Source organism: Pezoporus occidentalis, unplaced genomic scaffold, assembly GCF_034315485.1.
Source record: "Pezoporus occidentalis ecotype Australia unplaced genomic scaffold, CSIRO_AGI_Poc_V1 ctg130, whole genome shotgun sequence".
NCBI classification, from domain to species: domain Eukaryota; kingdom Metazoa; phylum Chordata; class Aves; order Psittaciformes; family Psittacidae; genus Pezoporus; species Pezoporus occidentalis.
Window position 1 is genome coordinate 3,472,682 of NW_026913104.1, and position 19,903 is coordinate 3,492,584.

The 19,903-nt window shown below is 42.0% G+C and overlaps 1 long non-coding RNA gene across 1 annotated transcript in view; it reads left to right on the forward strand.

Annotated features, from left to right (window-relative positions):
- The window catches only part of LOC134158502 (uncharacterized), a 37,312-nt gene extending 27,430 nt beyond the window's left edge, over positions 1–9,882 (forward strand). Inside the window, exon 3 of the long non-coding RNA XR_009962803.1 lies at positions 9,569–9,882. This is a non-coding gene — a long non-coding RNA (uncharacterized LOC134158502). The remainder of the gene's footprint in view (positions 1–9,568) is intronic.
- Positions 9,883–19,903: the final 10,021 nt, after the last annotated feature.

Below are 19,903 nucleotides of genomic sequence, written 5' to 3' on the forward strand. Positions count from 1 at the left end.
CTGAAGCTCTGTGTTTCTGTGGCTGACTTTTGCATCCCACCTCATGGGAGAAGGTCTGACTCCCAGAGCTTGGATTTGGTCACAACTTTGAGCAGCACAGGTGGAATCCTGTGTGCCTGTTTGTACATCAACAAGACAGGTAGCTGACTTTCTCTGGTGACAGGGGCTAACAGAGGCTCTGCAGCTTTTGTAGACAGATGCATTACCACAAGGCCAGATGCTGGCACTGAGCAAGACAAACAATTATAGAAGCCTCCTCTTCATCAAATTCATTTGCAGTGGTCACTTCCAGAGCTCCTTTGAGAGGGATGAGATAAAGAACCCTAAGGATACCTCCTGAAAGCTTGTACAGACCCATTCCAAAGAAGGAAAATACCAGTGTGTAAGTCTGTCTGCAGCTACAGCAGAGGGAAGCAGATGTAAGCAAGCCTGCCCGTGCCTTCTGAAGCTCTATTAGTTCCTGGAAGGCAGCCAGCACTGAAATAATGGCTCGAGGCGGCACCCCTTTCTCCTCTCTGCCTGACCTACTAGCAGACAAGACATTTGTATGTTATTAAGCTGTGGAGCACATACTGTGCTTTGCAGCTGGACAGTGCAGGGCACTGTTGAGAGCTGTAAATCTCCAGTCACGTATTTGCTGTGAGGCTCTTGTATAATGTCAGAAATGTTCCCCTCAACTCCTGCAACCTCCCTGGGCTTTAAGACACCTCCCTGGGCAGAGATGCTGACTTATGCACAAAAGCTAGTTGGGATTGTTGTCGATGTAATGTGTCCTGCAAGGCGAGTGAGGTGACCTGGGCTGACTTCTAGCCTGAGTGCTGGTTGGGCCTTGGAGTACGTGTGCTGCGACTGCACTCTGAAACCTGCTCCTCTGAAGTGTGGTCTATCCATCCCAAACACTGATGCCTGTGTGCTCTATAGAGGGAGGGTAGGATACAGCGACATACAATATAAACGCTTTGCATTTAGCTTCAGTCAAAGCTTTGAGTTTTACAGTTTTCTCATCCTAGATTTCTTCTTTTCTTATTTCTTTACCATGCATTCAACTCCTACGTTTTAACTGTAAATGAATTGTCTTTGCTCTACATGATTGAGTTATTTATTGTTCTTGTGGGCATCTCTCACTGTGCTTTAGCTGCAGCTATTTTGCAGCTCAGCTCATGGGTATGGTCTCATTTCACTTTTTCATAGTGCTCTCAGTTGCCCTTCTAGGCCCACAAGCTTACAGCCTGTGTCTGACTGCATGTGTGGCATGGCTGGGTACGTTCAGATGCAGCATTAACAAGGCATCTGTTTATCCAGGTGCTGCTAAAATTCAGAACTGCTGAGACTTGATCATAGATGATGTTAAGAGGCGAAGTCAGAAATGATCCTTTACAAGCACTTTCTGATATTTGAAAGGTTTGATGAAGTGAACTTCAGAAAACTCCCTTGTTTTCTGTGGTTCCATTTCTTGTTTTCTGTCATAAAGATTTCTTTTCATTTGCTGGAGACTTCCAAAATACACAACCTCCGTGAAGGTCTGTTGCTCCCAAAAGAAGGCCTTTTTGTAGGTTTTGACCTGGCTCCATCCCCTATCACAGCTGCAGCTTCTTTCCTTTGAGGTAAAGCCAAAGCTGCTAAGTCTCAGCGCTGGAGATTGAAGGCTTCATCTGATCCAAAGGAAGGCTTAATGTTGGTAGGGGCAGTTTATGGCCAGTTTCCTGTCCAAGGCAACACAAAAGGATCTTTCTGTAGGCAAGATGTGTGTTTCATCACTTGTGACCCACCCTTGTCTCCTTCAAGATTCTCCAAATCACTCCTTCCTTCTAAACTGCTCATCAGGCTCAAGGTGGTAAAGCCTTTTGCCTTGAACTCATTTCTCTGCATGACTCAGAAAGGGGAGACCTCGTAGCTTTTTAGGAACTGTGCGGCTGAGTAATATTCCAAGCCAGGGTATTCTGTAAGTGCAGCATTTTGAGGCCAAAATGCTACCTTTTGGGAGAAAAAGACAATTCCAAATGAAATCCTTTTAATAACTGCAATGTTCTGGTTAATTGCAGTTTTCTCTTTCCTGTAGTGTTGGGCTTCCCCAAACAATACCCACAACGTTTGCAGCATAAGGGGATTGCAATGTGCTCAGCAGCTCCGTTCTGCAAAGCCTCAGTGATTTTTGTCATTGATCCAAGCTCTGATGCCAGTTCACTGGCGTGAGGTCACTCTAGTTTCATCCCATGGCTGCTGGTAGACTCTTTTTGTCCCGGCTGCCCTCACCCCCTGCCCAGCTATATCCCCCACCTCGTTTTGTTGGAGGTTAATCACTGCATGAGGTAACTCCATCCTTGGCATGTTCTGTGATCTGGAAATGTGGTCACTAATTACAGGCTTCACACCAGAGGACCAGTCTGTGGAGTCCTGCCCTGTAAGTGACTGCTCTCCTCCATGGCTCGCATTGCAGACAGGACATTCTGGCTAACAGGAGCATGGTGGCGGTTGACCAGCCTGAGCCTGGAAGAAAAATGGAGTCCTCTTAATAATCAAGAGTGTCTACTGAGAAATCACAGCAGAAATACCTGCCTGGGAGAGAGACTGTCCTGCTTTTAAACAATAAAGCCTATGTGCTTTTTGCTTTGTGCTCTCAGGACTTGTGGTGAGAAGGGAATGTAGCACTGAGGCTCATCCAGAGTGGCTTAAACATCCCCCAAAATCTTGCTAGGAGGATGAAATTTTCTTTTCTTTTCCCTTTCTGGTCACGTTTTACCACTGGAGTTACTCAGCGAATTAATAGGTATAGAAATGCAAAGCTCTTTTCTTATTACACGCCATCGATCTGATTGCAGTGTCATTAATTGAAAGACTCGGGAAATGTGATGGATGGTTCAGTTCAGGATTCCACATTCGTTTTGGCATAGCCCTGCAGGAGAAAAGCTGCATGAAGCTGATTGAAGGGCTCTTTTTGTCTGACATGAATTATTCTTTCATTGTCAAACCTTGTAACAGCATTCAGACATAGGGAGATTTACAATGTGAAATCCTAAATGGGGTCTATTCTTAAAATAAAATCAGAAAAAAAAAGGAGAGCTTTATCTTGCAACGTTGAAAATAGCTACGTTTAAAAAAAAAACCCAACTATTTCTACAAATTAAATCTCTTTAGCAAAACCCAAGGGGCTGATGTTTCTCACTTAATTTTGAATTATTCCAATGGTAAGGCCTTAAATGAAGAAAACAATTGCTTTAATCACATAACTGTTGTCAACGTTTTTATTGCATTCAAATATATGTGTTTGTATGAGAGGGTTGGTTTGTTCTTTCCACTGTTGTCATTTACCTAAGCAGACTGACTTGTTTGTTAATCTGTGCCCTGTAAAATAAGAGGAGGTTTTCTTTTTCCAGGTAGATGTTGTTTAAATGCTTGGTTTTAAGGAGCTCATTCTGCATTTTAGAAAGCGTAAAAATGGATGAGTGTTGTGTGCGGACAAGGTTTCATCTATTCCTGCTTGTGCCTGGAAGCAGATCTTATCAAATAGCTTTGCGGGTTTCATTTTTCCCTGTTGATCCTGGGCAGTTCTGTTGTTAAATTCCTGTTGCTCTTTTGTCTGTCTCAAAATTTGTGCCACGCTCTGAGGCTTGCCTGCAACGTTATGAAATGCAGCAATTAAAAAGGAGCAGAAAGGTGCAGATCAGCTTAGCTTTAGACATGCTAGCGTGTGGAAAGTTGATGGCGAGTTTTGAATGCAAAGCAGCCACCCAACTTGTAGTCTCATTTAAGAATAAAATACTGAAATAACATTATACGAGATCCGAATCAATGTCATGCCTATTACAAATGCTGGAGCTAGTAGAATAGCTAGATTACACAGAGCAGACAGATTAGATGAAGAAGAGCATTCGATTACATTACATCTGATTAGTGCTGTCTATTCATCTGTGGTTTGGTTTTGTTAAAGAAAGCTGGCTTATTTTATCAGAATGTGCTATGTTTGAAGGAACAGCAGTATCAGGACTCAGCCTGGGAGAACTGGACATAAAATACAGTGGTAAAAATACCCAGCTCTCTGGTTTAACCACCTTCCTCCCTTAGCTACCATCTGACGGACCTGCGTGCCCAAGCGCTGCTAGCAGATAGATAGCCACGGGAATGATTACAGCCTTTACTATCCAATTTAACTACTTCTCAACCCCAGATAAGTATCGAGCGATTAGTTTCTGTTTGAACTCCTAAACAAATGCCCCTTTTCACCTGGGATGTACATTTGCAGGCAACAGACTGGCCCGATAAAAGAGATGAGTAATTCACATTAAAGTGGGAAACAGCCCTTTCAGACACCAAGAAATAAAACGCATTGATGGGAAATGTTGTTCTCATTCCACCACCCCCCCTCCCCCCCCCCCCCGCCCCTCCCCCTGCCTATTCTGCATGTAATATCCTGGCGTACATATATTTTAAGGTCTCATTGTTCAGCGAAGGGTGAGATTATTTGGTAGTTTTTGTTATGCTTTTATCTGCCTGATAGGACCTCTGGCAAAGGGACCGCGCGCGTTGGTTGTGTCTGGTGGGAGCTGCAAAGCCGGCCACTGCTCTCCGTGTTGTGCTAGTCCTCTATGCGGTGCCTGTCTTTGAGAGAGCAAAGAGCCTACGATAAACTCAGCGCTTGGCACATTGGAAATCTTCTGTCTCCATAGCGCCTGCAATTCCCAACAGCTAAGTTTTGCAATGAAACTGCATGGCGGGTCAGCACAACACCCATTGAGCGCCGCTTCTTTTCAAGCCCGTTACTGCTTTATTTTACGGTGTACAGTCAGCTCTGGGACGCTTGCACTCAGGGCTTCTGTGGGCAAAGACGTTGTTTTGCTGCAGCTTTGCTTTAATCTGGCTTCATTGTGAGCACCTTCTGTGTGGCTCGCAGTGGCCGGCTGTAATCTTGTAGCCACTAGCCTGTTCTTAAAAGGTGAGGGAGCTGGGGAGTGATTTCTTTAAGGAGGTATTTCTGTTGTATTAAACGTAAGATGGGTTTTTTTCCTCTTTATGCTGTCTAAAGCTAAATAAACTTGACAGTTTCTTGGAGCCCAGTATTGGGAAGAACGTTTTTCCTTTGGTGTCACTAATTAGCCTCCCATGGAAGCTGATATAAGTAGAAAGGGAGCTAACGATAGAGGGTTATGCAGCAGGACTCTGAGCATATTGAACGTGGGGAAAAACTGCTTACTTCTCAGCTCCAAACTCTTTCTGTCAAACTGCTTGATTTTTGGCGTTCCCTGCACTTGGAAACAGGGGGTATAATTCCTGAGAATTGAATTGCAGTTCGGAGCCGTAGTCGCTCTCCTCAAATCTGTGTAAATAACATTGTCCATAGACCGTGTTGTCACCTTTGAAATGCTCTCTGCTCATGGACAGCAGCCTAGCTCTGTCTTTGCTTGTGGTGGAGTCAGGGTGGAGCTGGATTTTGGAGCTTATTTCTTTTTATTGCTTCTGATTTTGTTCAGGGCACTTTTTATCTTTTTAGTTCATTTTGATTCTGATGGTTTTTAAAGGCTCTTTTTTTTTTTTTTTTGGAGGTTAATAAAAAAGGAGGGAGTAAAAGGTACCGTATCTTGTTTCTTAATTGTTTGGTTTAAGTCTAAACCATCTGCAAATACACCCTTAAAATGATCTTAAAAGTAACAGTCGCTTAATTAAAACAAATAGGAACAGAATGAGCTTACCCTCTTTATGGACTTAACTTCAGGAAATTAGGCATCCACTCTGTCTGCTCTGGAATAATCAGTTTCTTATCTAATATATATGAAATGACCAAATACATCTACATCATTTGCATCTTTAACTCAGGAACAATTGATCAAAAAAAATGGAAGCACTGCTACAGTGCTTTTATTTTAAAGCCTTTAAGTCACCATTTATTTCTATCTAGTTAAGCTTAATTTCCTTCTATTGTGGTGTTCAAATGAAAATATACAATGCCATGTCTAATTGTGTTAGTATTCACATTAATAACCTGTAACTTTACATAATAATGAGCAAGAAGCACCGAAAAGGCAGAAACAGATGCAATTATTTGTTGCGAGATAAGTTACTGTACGTGACCCAGGTGCTGTAGTACTATTTGCATGTGTTTCTCACCTTTGTTCACCCAGACACATGGGGATCTCAAGCTATTGCTGACTAATTGATAGTTGTAGTAACTGCTATAGGCTCCTTAGATTAGAAATGCATGCGGACGTGTGTCTTGATTCAAACATTAAGGAACACACACTCTCACTTACTTACATGGGCAGAAAGTCTTCATACTATTAGAGGTGTGTGATGGAGATAGCAGGACATAAAACAGAAGAGAGAGAGACACAGAGAGAGAGAGAGAGACAGAGACAGAGAGATGGCATGCAGCATATATACCCCTACAAATAGTTCTAAAATGCGTTTGCAAATGCAGAAGTCTTCAGAACCATCCAACAGTTCAGCACACCCTTTTTATCTCTTCTCTGCGGGACGTCTCCATCCAGATTACTCGAAAAAAAGCGGAAAAGGTGAGAGCTCTGCCATCTTAGCTCTGAATTCATCTGATTTCCTTCTTTCCTCTTTTTTTTATCCCCCCTCTCCCTTGTATTCCTCATGCCATTGTCCATTCTTATGATGGCAGCCGCCCTTGCTCTTGAATGCAAGTGTCACAGCGGGAGCAAAAAGGGTTCAGGGCTGCATTGTCAAAGCCATGGTTGCCTATTGTTTCTTAGCCTTTCACTGCTCTGCTTTTCCGAGCCTCTTTCCCTATCAGTGGCCCCTGTCAAGGGGAGGAGTAGGGAGAAAATTGCAAGAGTTAGTCGTCCTTTTTATTGCACACTGTTATGATAAACAGCCCAGCAATACATCCCACAAAATTAGGAATTATAACGACGGGACGGGGGGAAAAAATTCTTTGTAGGTTTGCGTTTGTCGCTGCCCTTATGTCAAAAGCTTGGTTTCTTAGGAAAGACTTTTGTATTGGTGTTTTTTGCCCAGCAAAAAATAGAGGCAGCTGCAAAGTGAACAGTGAGCTATTTAGCCACAAGGTAAAAATTTCCTGTTGCTATTTGGATACTGATGCTTTTCAATTTTAAGGCGGGGGGGTTGGGGTGGGGGGGTGTCGGGGGGAGGAAGCATGACTGAAAGCATTTCTCTAGCTGTCCATTCATTCATCCATCCATCTGTATTTTCTGTTTTAAAGCAATGGAAAATGATTTTTAAAAGGGCCAGAGAGACTGTTTGCAACTTGGGTTTGTTCGAAAATCTCTCAGTGCAGACTGAGGTTTGTGTTTCAGATGATTGAATCTTGGACTGGGAAATGAAGGGGGGGATGACCGTCCTGCTCGTGCCAGGAAGTGCTGGTGTCAGGTCATCTAAAAGTAAAATCTTGTCACAATTTCTTCCTTTCATGGGGGGAGAAATAGATATACAGGACATGACTTGATGTTTAGGTATGTGTTTGATTGTCTTGTGCGAACAGGCCAGCTTTTCCCGTGTTCAAAACTTTGGGGAGGTTACAAAGTCATGGCCTCAAAAGTTTTTTGTTTTACTGCATTTGATATTAAATTGTCTAGAGAAAGAACTGATTTCTAAGATACGGCTTCCAAGAAGAGTACAAACATAGTTACATATCCAAGGTGCAAATAATCGAGTAATTGCACTTCTAGGATTTTTTGGGGCTTAAAATATCTGTCAAATTTAAAGGGAAGCAAATGTAATTTGGTTTATGCTTTTAGCTGCTTTTGTAAACAGGAGCATCTTTTCAACCCTTAAATTTATATTTACTTTAACTGTACAGTATATTTAGCAGGTTGGAATTTCGTTTTAAAAACCTATTATTACATTATTTCCACTGAGTTATTGCATTATCAGAAATTATAAAAAGAAAACACTACAGACTGCTCAAATGTGTGCTTCTAGAGTCTGAATATCTAAGTCATTGCAAATGTCTAGTGCTATTTTATCATCTCTAATAATAACAGGCAGAGTGCTTCCACAGATGTAAATATGGGTTAAGTCTCAAAGAAGCTAACAGTGAAATACTTCTTAAACTAACAAATAGTTAGGCTACTGTTCTGCTTATGCTTAAGAATATTTAGTTGTCTGAGCCTCCCAGCTTATAGGTGTTTGCTGTGAATTTACTTTGAAAGAAATGGGTAAAGATATTTCACCTGAATTCACTTTTAACTCTCAGAACACTGAAATAGAAGTGATTTGATGAACAAATTCTCTCAGTCCATCCTACAGGCAACTTGCTGTGCCTTTTATTATCCGTATTAGGCTTTTTTACACATATATGTTGTCTTGCATTGCCAAGTTCTAGGTCAAGTATGTGTCTGTTTGGAATATCTTTAAAATTGAAACTTTGAAGAAATGATGAAAGAACTCTGGCCTTGTTTTAAATCAAACTGAATGCAGCCGAGGCCACCCTGGGAGCACAATGTTTAATTTCCATTCGACATCTGCCTTATATTTGCCATTGCAGACCAGTGTCTGTGTGCAAGGAGCACTTATCGTTGATAAAAGTTTAGTATCTCTTTTGTCAGAGGTTGTCATTTCTGTGCTCTCAATCTGGACTGTCATTTTGTAAAATCTTTTGTCACTGAAGCTGAATGGAAAACCTGGAATGTGTAAGAGATTAAAGAAATGGGGAAGAGGATTCTAATGTGTAGAGCAGCTCTGGTCGCTTGACTCTCCGAGACAGATGGTGCCTAATCCTGATTTTCCTTACTCCAGTGTAAATACCGAGCTGCCCCACTGAAACCACTGCTGAATACTGATGCAGCATCAGAATCAGGCCTGGCTCATTTCTTTGCTTTTTGAGACTGTGGGCTTATCTTGCAGTGCTTTATGCATGCAAAGCTCTCATTTTACACTTCTGGTGAGAGATGCCCACTGAGTGACTTTGTGCTGATTGCAAACACACGGGTGTAAATCCTGAGTTTCAGTCATTGCTCCAGACTCACGCCTGTAGAAGTGATATCAGTCTGACCTCCCAGAATCTAGGGATAAATATTTGAATAACTTCATGTGCTTTCTTTAGGTAGGTCTGGGTTAGGGAAATACTATCCTCTCCAAAGAGCCGGGGTGGAATTTGGCATGTCTGGACATTCCACAGTGTCAGTGGGAATCCGATGGCTGAGATACTAGGTCTACCTGGGAGGAAAAAGTAGTTTACTCAGAGCAAAAGCAGACATGTTTGTCCCCACAGATGTATTCTGCTGTAGAAAGAGTGATTCAGGGGGACTGACTGGGGAGCTGTTACAGCCTTGGGACTGAGAGAGGAGTGTTTCAGGTAGCGAAGGGAAAACTTTGCTGTGTGTTTAATTGTTTTGAATGGATTTTATCTCCTTGCTTATCAACACAACTTGTGTTCATGTTGCTTTTAGTGTTAGAAAATACAAAAGCTTTTCCCCTCCTGCGAGATCCACTCTGTGATCTGAGGTTGAAATGCTGTGTGTGTAGTGTCAGCTCAAGAGCCAGGCACCTATTTAACTTTTCCCTGTGGGATTTCAGTGAAGCTCAACCCTTCTATTCCTGCTCTACATAGGAATAAATTTCTCTCTCTTTTTTTTTTTCTCCCCTCTTATAGGATTAACTCGATGACTTCAGTGGGAATTGCTCTCAGAAAGAGAAAAATCATCTGGATTCTTCTGAAGGTAAGAGTCAAGGACAGAAGTCTCCATGAAAGACCTACCCATGACACAAGAAGAGGATCTCGCCTGCTGCTCTTCTTCAGAGACTCCATCCCACATTGAGGTTCAGGCAAGTATTGCTTTCCCCTGCTTGGAAGTTCACTGGTGAGTCCTTAGAAGTGCTTGCTTCTTACATAAATAGTGTCAGTAAAGTTTTGTCATGAATCAGAGGGCAGGTTCTTGTAAACCAATGTGTTCTTTCACACCTTGCCACTGGTTTATGTGACTTTACAGGCTTATGAAATCTGACAGGTTTATATAAAATGCAAGAAGAGCTATCCCTAGTGAATCAGGAAAAGATGAGCCATTGGATTATTAACATTTTATTAATTCCAAATCCATATCCTGTTATGACCTGAGGTGCACATAGGTAGAGCATTATCACTATAAATCACTGATTAGGTAATCCACTGCATTTACTGGCCTTCTGAGTCTTACCAACAGAACCAAGCCATTGCAATGATTTCTGTGTCCAGGTAGGCTTTGCATGTCATGGGCAGCATCTTCCCTGGGGATTGTCACTGGTTTCCATATGCTTGTTTATAGAATTAGGTATTATTGAATAGGGGTAAAGTAGTTTCAGCTTGACAGGTAGAAAACAGGATGGTTACAGCCCTGTGAAAAGTGAAGGCATCTGAAATAAGACACAGAAGAACACATTGTCTTCCACTGGGAAAAGCCTGTTTGGAGGGACTCATTTAGCCATAGGAAGCTGGGAGAGAAGTGTGGAGTGAAAGACAGCCAGGCAATTACTCTGCTAATGGGTAAGATTATGTTGGTTTTCAGTAAATCAGTGCAAATGTGTGGTTAACTATGTCTGTTGAAAAGATTCTGAATACAGAGAGTGTAAGGGGACAGACCCTTATCTGATGAAGTGTTCAACATCAGTTGGAGATGTGCTTCCACCGCAGGATGTGAGGCAGATTGAAGTTCTTGTGTAAAACCAGCAGGGACTCTGTCTTGCTTGGTCTGGTCTTCCCTGAGGTTAAGACAGTTTTGTGCTGGCAGATTTCATTCTTCCTGATTCAAAACATGTGACATAGTTTAGCAAAACCAGAACTCTGAATGCCATTGGGATGTTAGCACAACAGAAAACTTTCATGTGACAATATTGGCAAGAAAGAGCAAAGAATCTTTTAATAACTCTTCCTTTCTGTCTAACTCAGGGCAATTGCTATATTTTGATGTTGTGTCAGCAGTGCCTCATGTGCTGAAACATCAGCCTTAATTCAGATTTCGGAACATAATTTCAGCTTTGCAGGATATTACTTTGCCACAAAGTGATTTTGGTAGGACAATTATACGCGCTATAACTTCAGTTTTATTTAGAAGCTGAAAATCTACCCAACTGCTTTCTCCAATCTGTATGTGGAATTCCCACTTTTATTGATGTGAATACATTTTTCTATGGGAATACTGTGCACATGCCAAAAATTGTGGGCATTGTTTTGTTTCTTTACCTTGACTTTGACTGTGATGAAGAACTTAACCTGGGTATGAGTTAGAGCTTGAAAAAGGGCAATACACAGCTTGTGTTTCTACCTGCCTTTTGTTCCTTTGGGTTTTCAACTTCTGTCTGTGGTTTGAGAAGAGACTGAAGTCTAGTGGAAGGAACTTGTCGCCTTGGAGGTCCTGGTCTCTTTTTCCAGTTGCTGCAGAATGTGCAGTCATTTCTGTAGGGTTCAGGGGCCTGTTCAAGCTTTTATTGAAGGAAAAATCAAGCTCTGCACTGCTAATAGTCTTCCTGTCCTTCACAGGTTTTCATTGTCTTGTCCCGCTTCATCTTGTATTGGTGAAACAATAAGGGAATGAGATTAGGAGACTGTGTAATATGCTGTTGTAACAAGAGGGTATAATCAGCTGAGAGGACACTGTACGTGGGTGTGATTTGGTCTGAAGTGCCTAAAGAATGTGCCAATGTTAGGTTTAAATGCTGATCTGAGCAATAAACCAGTTGCAAGTCATGTTCGTCCTACAGAATTTACCTCAGACTGTTTCTGGTTACATCTCCCCCCGTAATACCTACTTTGATACCCACCTCTGGGTCCTATTCCTGCCTGTGCACAAAAAATCCTTCCAGTCTTTGCCAAGTCATCACCTTCTCAACATGCAAATCCCTCCTAAAGTTTCTTCAGTATTGACCACACGAAATGATTTATTGTTTGAACGTATCAGCAAATTTGTCAAGGCCGTGTATAGATGAGCAAGGCAGCAGGCACGTATCTAAGCTGTGTGAGATTTTCACTGTAACCATGGCTCTTTCCCTCATTTATTTACCATCCTCATTTTGCTTGTTTTGTTGTGAAATAAGCTGCTAAACTGCTTGAGTTAGGACATCATGTCAAGTGATTTCATTTATTCTTGTTATACATTCTGAATTCTGTATAAATAATAGGCGAGTGGCAAAACAGCCCTAAATATTAATTCAGGTACAAGCTGCAGCTCAGAAAACCGCCTGGTTGGCATTAAGATTCAGCAACACACAGTGGGCGATGGAAATCAAACAGTGGTGATGATTACTAGTGTAAGATTATGTCTTGCTGAAAGCAACAGTGTGGTTGAGAGACAGGACTAAGCCCTGAGTAACTTGGTTTGATCTCAGAGCTGACGTGTTGAATAGGAAGTCCCTTCCAGCCTGAATTATCCTATGATTTGGTGAATGTAGGTGACCCGATGCTCAAAAATCACGAACGTCCAAACCCATGAACTCAGGACAGTGGAAGGAGCAGGAAGGACCTGTTAAAGAAGCAGACAGGTTTCACCTGTGAGCACTGAATTAGTGTATAGTGTCAGTCTAGTGTACTGAAGAAGCAGCCTCATCTTTTTGGTATGAGTGAGTGATCCAGGCTAGTACCCACAACTGTAGCTGCACCTGCTGAGGTGAGGCTTAACTGTTGTGGAGGTCAACTGTTCATTAGGCTCCAGGTTGATGGATGCAGTAGATGGACAAGCAGCTGATGCTATTGTGGGTTCTGTTGTGGGAGGTTGAGGTCAAGCCAAAATCCAGTGGGATAAGCTGTAGATTCATTGTTCCTCCAGGAAGAAGCTTGCCCAATCTTTCCCTTGCATGGTCTATTTTAGCCAGACTTCTGGAAATAGGCCTAGATCATGGAACATTTCTTCACTGTAATAGTTTTGCAGGTTTTAGCAGTGGATTTGGTATCAGCCCATGATAAAAACTAAGACCTGAATTTAAAACAAAAGCTGATCAGGAGTTTTTCAGGAGTACCTTTTTCTTTCAGAAACTAATAGGTTAGTGAATTAATTCCTGGGAGAGACTTTACTATCTGCTTGCAAGGAAAGGACGAAGAGTTCAGTTTTGATTAAGTTTGTAAAAAGCTGGGGAAAGCACACATAGTTACGTGTCATTTACAAAAGATGGTTACATAGCTTTGTATATGTTCCAGGATGGACTTAACTATTGTAGGGAAAGTGGGCAAAATGCTGTAAAAGGAAGAATTAAATGGGGAGAGAGAAACTGAAGAAATGCCAGCATTAGTTTAAAGGCAGTAATTAATCCAGTTTACTTCAGCAGTTAATAAAATCATGTTGTGAGTGCTCAGCAATTATGTACAGTGATGTAGCGCACATATTCCTCTTGTTTGAGTGCTGATAAATGGGGGTTCCTTAATGTTTGTGTTCCATATATTGACCTGATAGTTTCAGTCTTTAAAGCAGTATTTGGTTTCTGAGGACGCATATCCCTGTTTTGGAAGCTTCTGTCCAGAAGAGAAAACTAAACCTTGGTAAATGATCTTTTGGGCCATCTGCTTCTTACTTGTTTAGAAAGCTGCGTTCAGAATGAGTAGATCAGACAAGGGGCTCAGTGACAAACCTTCATTGTTCTGAGGTTTAAAATAACCTTGTTGTGGCTAAAGATGACAGCGTTAGTTTCCCAGAATGCATGTTGTCATTTCAGTGCAGTATGCTTTATCAGCCAAGCTGTGATTAATTGCAGCAGGGCTGCTCACGATTTGAAACAGACATCAAATGCTAATCTTTCCCTTAACGTACAGATCATATGGGGGCTGGCTAGGCACATAATTAGTCCATAATCCTACAGATACTTCTGCACACGTGTGACTGTGCTCATGTGAAGTCACTGAAACTCCATGTGAGCCAAGCTCTGCAAACACGTGTTTGTGTAACCCACTGGTATGCGTCTGATGTGTGTCCTGGTTTACTGGCAGCTTAATAAGTGCTGCTGACCTGTGCCTTGCCCTTTCACGCACTTAAGCAGGCACACAGAAATAGGAGTTTGTCTGGCCTGTTGATCAGCCAGCCCTCCCCAGGGACCACATTTTCTGCCTCGTGAACTGGATCTGGCCCCTGAACTCACCAGCTGGCTATTCCACTCTGTGGGTATCTGTAACACAGAGAGAGCTAACTGCAGACAGGTTAGTTCGGATGTGTAGAGTAGGACCAGCCTGGCTAACACAGGGGCTAATTGTGCCAGCTTAATGTGGCATTGTACTTTTTAGGTCCTGAGCTGATCTCTCTCCCTGGAGCAGTGCTGAGGTATGTAGGCATAGTTATCTCAGTTATCTCAGATACGTGACGCAGAGTTGCTAATGGAGACTTACTCGAAGTCTCCTAACTCTAGGTCAAGTTATAATTCCTTGCATGTTCTTGCCAACACTGTTGCCATCATAATTAGTGGAAGCTCAACAGAGCTTCCCGTGCCAATCTCTACTGATCAGAGAAGGCTATATAAATCTGTGGTCAGTATGCATTTTGCATCCCTTGAGTGCCAATATCCCAGAGGAACTGAGTCTGTCTTGGCTCTTGGACTTTGATTCCACAGCTCAGACTGTAAAGGATTACTGCTTTAACTCTGGAGGTCCTCGGTGCAGTCCCAAGTTAGCTGGACTAGGTAACTTGCAAGCTAAAAAGCCTGAGGCTGCACATTTGTAGATAAAAAGCTTATGAACTATTAATGTAATTTTGTTTCTGTGACATTATAGGCTGACTATAAGAGAAGAGGTGACTTTACATGTCTTCATGAACTAATCCTCCATAAAGATGGGCATTGATTATGATGTTAACTGGTTTTATTACAAGAGAAATAGAAACAATAATCCTAATTCTCGTCTCTCAATGCTTTGTTTCTCATTGTAACATCATTTCAATTCAGTGGGATTCTCCACTGCAGGCTATAAAACAAGAATATAAGAGCAGTTGCAAAGGAATGTATGATATTATGGAAAGTGGATCAGAGTGACACACAGCCCCCACAAAGGTTACAGGGAATTTGAAAATGGAGAAAGAGCTCAAGAGACAGGATGGTTGTGCAAGCTGGCATTTGCCTAAGTAGGTTTAAAGTCTCTGCTCTTACAGCAGACACTTCTATAAATGCATTATTCATTGTCCTGTTACTGAGTCCTTCAGTTAAATGCAGTGCAGATTTTGCTCTTCAGTTTACGTGTTGAATAAAACACAAGATGCTCAAGTTAGGAAATTACGTTATGAATCTGTTCTTGATGTCTCCTGGATGGATTTCAGTGAAGTCCAAAGCTTGGTGTGTCTGCTGGGAGCCGATTTTGGCTTTAGTGAAAGATAGACTGACACTTGCAAGAAGTGCAAACCAGAAGAATGGGAAATCTATGTCAAGATCTCTGTAAGGTACAAGTTGTTAAGCTGTGATGTTGCAGTAGGATGGCATGGTTTGTGGAGAAAGCTCAGCAGCATTACACCGTAAGAGTGTTGGGCTGGATGCTCACCCATGATCTGATGGTTGAAATCAGCTGAACACGGCTGACTGTCTGGTGTGTGAGGTTATTGAGGGGAATGACTCTACTTTCCATATGTGTCACTGCTGCCAATAGGACGGTTCTGAATAAAAGAACACGAGATTAAACATCATTTACGTCAGTCAAATCCAGGCAATCTTTGCTAAGAAATCTATTTCTCTCTTAAGGGTCTTAGCTGAGAAGGGTTTAACTTCATGGATGATGATTCAGCATCCAGCAAGCTAGTAGGAGTCTCTCGGGTAGCTCCAATGGATTTTGGATCAAACTCTTCCCAATACGTGGATTATCCTATATCTACTTATTTAGAGTGGGGGTTTCACCCCTCTAAAGAAGAAGCTGCTGGCTGAAATCAGCCACCAAATGGTACAGCAGACTAAAAGTGAGCTCCCTGTGATAATCTTGTTATTTTAGAACACACTGGACTCCTTGGAATACTTCTCAGTAAACTTATACTGCATTTTGCATCACTGTTATTCAGTGAGCCTATTTCAGCTATGCCAGGAAAGTCATTGTCAGGTCAACAGCATTCATTTCCTATTGAGTTTTCCTAGAGAGTTGAGCCACATTTCAGTTTAGTCCGCAAAAGCATTCACAGGAAGAGACACAGGAATACCTCAGCCTGTTCCCTGAGTTAGTCTGGTCCAGACAGATGGTGGTTAATTCACTTAGCACTTAACTGAAATCATGGAGGGCTTTCTTATCATTTTATTTAGTTTACAGAATGATCTCAGTGTAGATAATCTTCTGAGCTCAGGGATGGGGCTGATTTCAGCAAACGGCCTTGAGTACTGAAATGTCCCTCCTTCCCTTTTAGTTTCTTCTAATGCTCTTCTGGTCCCCTTTGGCTCAATAGCTTCCATATTCTTCAGTATTAAGAACTAGCCTCGTTGATTTATTTCCCTGTTTCAGTGGCACTGGAGAGAGATTAGAGCAACCTGTTTTAGAAGTCAGAGAAGAAGGAACCCAAAAGCAGATTTTGCTCTTCATCAGCTTGCATCTCTCTTCTTTTTTTTCAGATAAGCTGTTTAGCTATAACCATAACAGAAGATACGGGTACAACATAATATTCATAATATAACTTTTATTCTCATTATAGTCCTTATTAAAAAAAAATGAAGATTTTGACAAAAGGCTGTAAAGAATCAATAGTTATGAAATCATTTGATAGTTTGACACAGAATAGAAATGTGCTCATTATTCCTTGACCATGATGTCAGTCTTAGCCCAGGACCTTTGCTCTTGTTGCCAAGGCTCAGAACTGAAGCTCTGGGTGTGGTAACACTGCAGTGGCTTTTCTCTGGGGCCACAGGCAAATCCCTGAAAGCCATAATTTGGGAAAGAGATTTAGGAATCTACTCTGTTCTTAACATATGTTTCAGCTTAGAAGATGGTAGTAATTCAAGGCAATTAATTCCCATAGCTTTCCGAGTTTTTTCCTCTTTATTGATACTGAGCTCAGTGAATGACCCAGTTGTGCTTGGCACCTTCTACGTGTGTAGTAATAGAAATAATAAGCCTTAGATATATATGGAATGGGCCACAGGGACTGTGTGATTATTTTGCAGGTCACACTCATTGCCTGTGCTATATTTGTTCAGGCAGAGATGGAGGTCTGAAGTCTTTGCTGTCATGAAATCCTGCTTCTCTGCTCAGCCCTGCTGCGCTGTTGCATGTGGTACCTGTGCTCACAGGTATCCAACCTTCTTTGGCTTTGCCCTGTTCGGTGGTGTAGCTGCTACTTCCAGGTATTCAATGTACTGCAGAGAGTTAATATTTTGTTCTGCATGACCAGATGTCAAGGAGACACCAGCTTGGGCTTGAAAACGGTATTGCTATTTTAGTGGAGAACTCTGAATTGCTAAATCCCATCTCTTTTCAGTGCTTTTTAATCTGGCTTGGAGCAACTCCTAATCAGCTCTTCTGCACCCACAGTGTACTGAGCTGGCAGTAGGCTGAAATTTAGCCTGGCCTCAGGTGCCCAGTGTGTGTAGGCTCAAAACCCTCATGGATACTGTCTCCAAATGGCACAGTGAACTGCTGCCTCATGCAGTGACCACTGCAGAGCATCCCAAAAGGTCATTGTGACTTCATTCCAAGAACAGAAGCATCAGTGGAGGTATTAAGGACACAAAAATTCCCCTCCACAAAGAGTCTATCAAAAGGGAAACACCTATATACCACTGGCACTGCTCACTTCCCATCTTGCTGGTCAGGGCTCAGATACCTTCAGCTGCAGAAGGTGGAAGGAGCTGAGAAGACCAAAAGTCTTGAAAAGATGTTTTCCTCTGTTTAAAAGGCAGAGAGAGAGGTTATTCTTTCTGATATGCATCCAAGTTGTCTCTCTTTGCACATATTAAGTGGCTGCATTTGCTATGGCTGTTATTTTAGATCAGTACTGTCTTTGTATATACAATGGTAATTTATATATAAATGGAAGGCATAACAGTATCTGTGGGAATGATCAGATCCTGGTTCCTGCTGGGTGATAGCAGTCCAGCCATTTGTAGCCCTGACTCCTGCCACATGAAGTGCTCTTACCAGCACTCCTGTGTGCTGGTGTATTAGAGATGGTGGAATTGGGCCCACAATATTATGTCACAAAATAGAAAACACACGACCCTACACCAGCTGTAATAGCATAATAGGATAAGTGCGAGGGAGAAACAGCAGGATATAATAGGTACTCAGCTGCTGCAGAGATGGGGCCTCTATATTTACCTAGCTAGAAGAAAGCTGGAGAACTAGGGCAACAGAAGAACAGTGTAAGTGCTCCAGGAGGTGGTTGTGGGTGAATTGGAAATGCAGCAATATGAGATGTTATATAATAAATAATAACAATATCTGTGCTTAGTCCTGTTCATTCTGAAATACTTCTCCAAGCTGCTTTACAGAGTTCAAAGTAGTGTTGGGGCCTCTTTGGTATTAGCTTTCCTAATTCCTTCTCTTCTGCTGCTCTGTAAAAGCCTCTGTGTGGTGTTTTGTACCTTATTGTGTCTGGGGTGTAAAGAAGCCTTCACCTGCCTTTCCCTACCTGAACTTATGTTGCTCACGGGGTAGAAAAATGTGTTCGAGTGACCAAGGCCAGCCATGCTCTGTGATATTTGAGAGTGGAGCTGATGGGTGGGATGGGAAATCGGAAGGGGGAAATGCCAACCCTTCCTGCCTTGTCCTCTCCTGACAGCAGTACTCCATCAGAATCATGCTGTTCTCCCGCAGGAGCCTTTGTGCTGCAGGTTGCCGAAATCCACCTTTCTGAATTTGGTTGCTGTGATGGTAGGAGGCCTCTCTGTTGAACTGTAGACTCATTCAGGCCAAGACGTGACTTTCTGGCACTCACTAACATATTTAAGGTGTGTTTTCCATGCCTTTGATGTATGCTTATCTTTGCTCGTGGCTTTGCAGCTTATCTAAGTTACTGATTTCGCTTTCAACTTATTTGCTGACTTGTGTTAAAATCCTCCTGCTTAAATGATGACTCATTTTTACTTGCATGGAAATTTGCATTTTCCTCCACAGAGGCACTTAGGAGCAGGTTAAATGAACCATTTAGATGGTTGAGAGGGAGAAGCCAGGGAAAGTGGTACCACGTGCTGTGATGCTATTTTGTTACTCTAATTCAGATCACTTCTGTTCACTTGCTTTCTTAGATGTGGATTGCTGGGCAGTGCCTCCCTCTGCATCGCCTCCCTTTCCTGTAGTCCTGGGTTGGAAATGATTAGAAGTCGTTTGCGTATTTTGGATTGTGATTTCACATTGTACTTCCATTGCCAAGGTGGATGGAACGGTTGAACACGAACAGAAAGATGCACATAGCAGGTTTACTGATAAAAGAAGAGGTATTAAAATGACAGTGAAAGCTTTTAAATGTTGTATTCTTTGCCAGCTTCCTCAACTGGAGCAAGTGGTTTTAGAAGGAAAATGAAGTTTAAAGAACACATCCCAAAGTGTGAAACATACTTTGTCATCTTTCCACAGCTTTATGAGATTTATTAAGGGAAAACCAATATTCATTTTTATCAATGCATAATGACGAAGTCATTGTGATGAATTACAGGTGGTCAGACAAGTTACTCAGTGAGGAGCTGAGCTTTCTTCCCTAAGCGGTATAATCTAAAGTAAGGAGGGGGTATTTGTTCTTAATGGTATCTTTGAGGACAAGAGTTAGGATATCACCTGCTGATTCCAAATCATTTTGTGTAATGATGATGCTAAATCATCTCTGCTAAGTGTGCCATGCAAAAAGACAAGGACCTGTTGAAACGTTGATATGAGTTTAATACTTTCTTGAATTGTAGTTAACTTTGAGTAGATGGTTTATTAATAATTGGGTTAAACCATATGATAATTCTTCTCACATAAATATAGGTTCTTACCTGGCCTATATTGCTGTAATATCAGGGTGTGCCCTATTTTGCTAATGTATTCTTCTCATAGCATCCCAAAGGTGGGATGCAGTGGTGGTGACCTGTCTTACAAATGGGA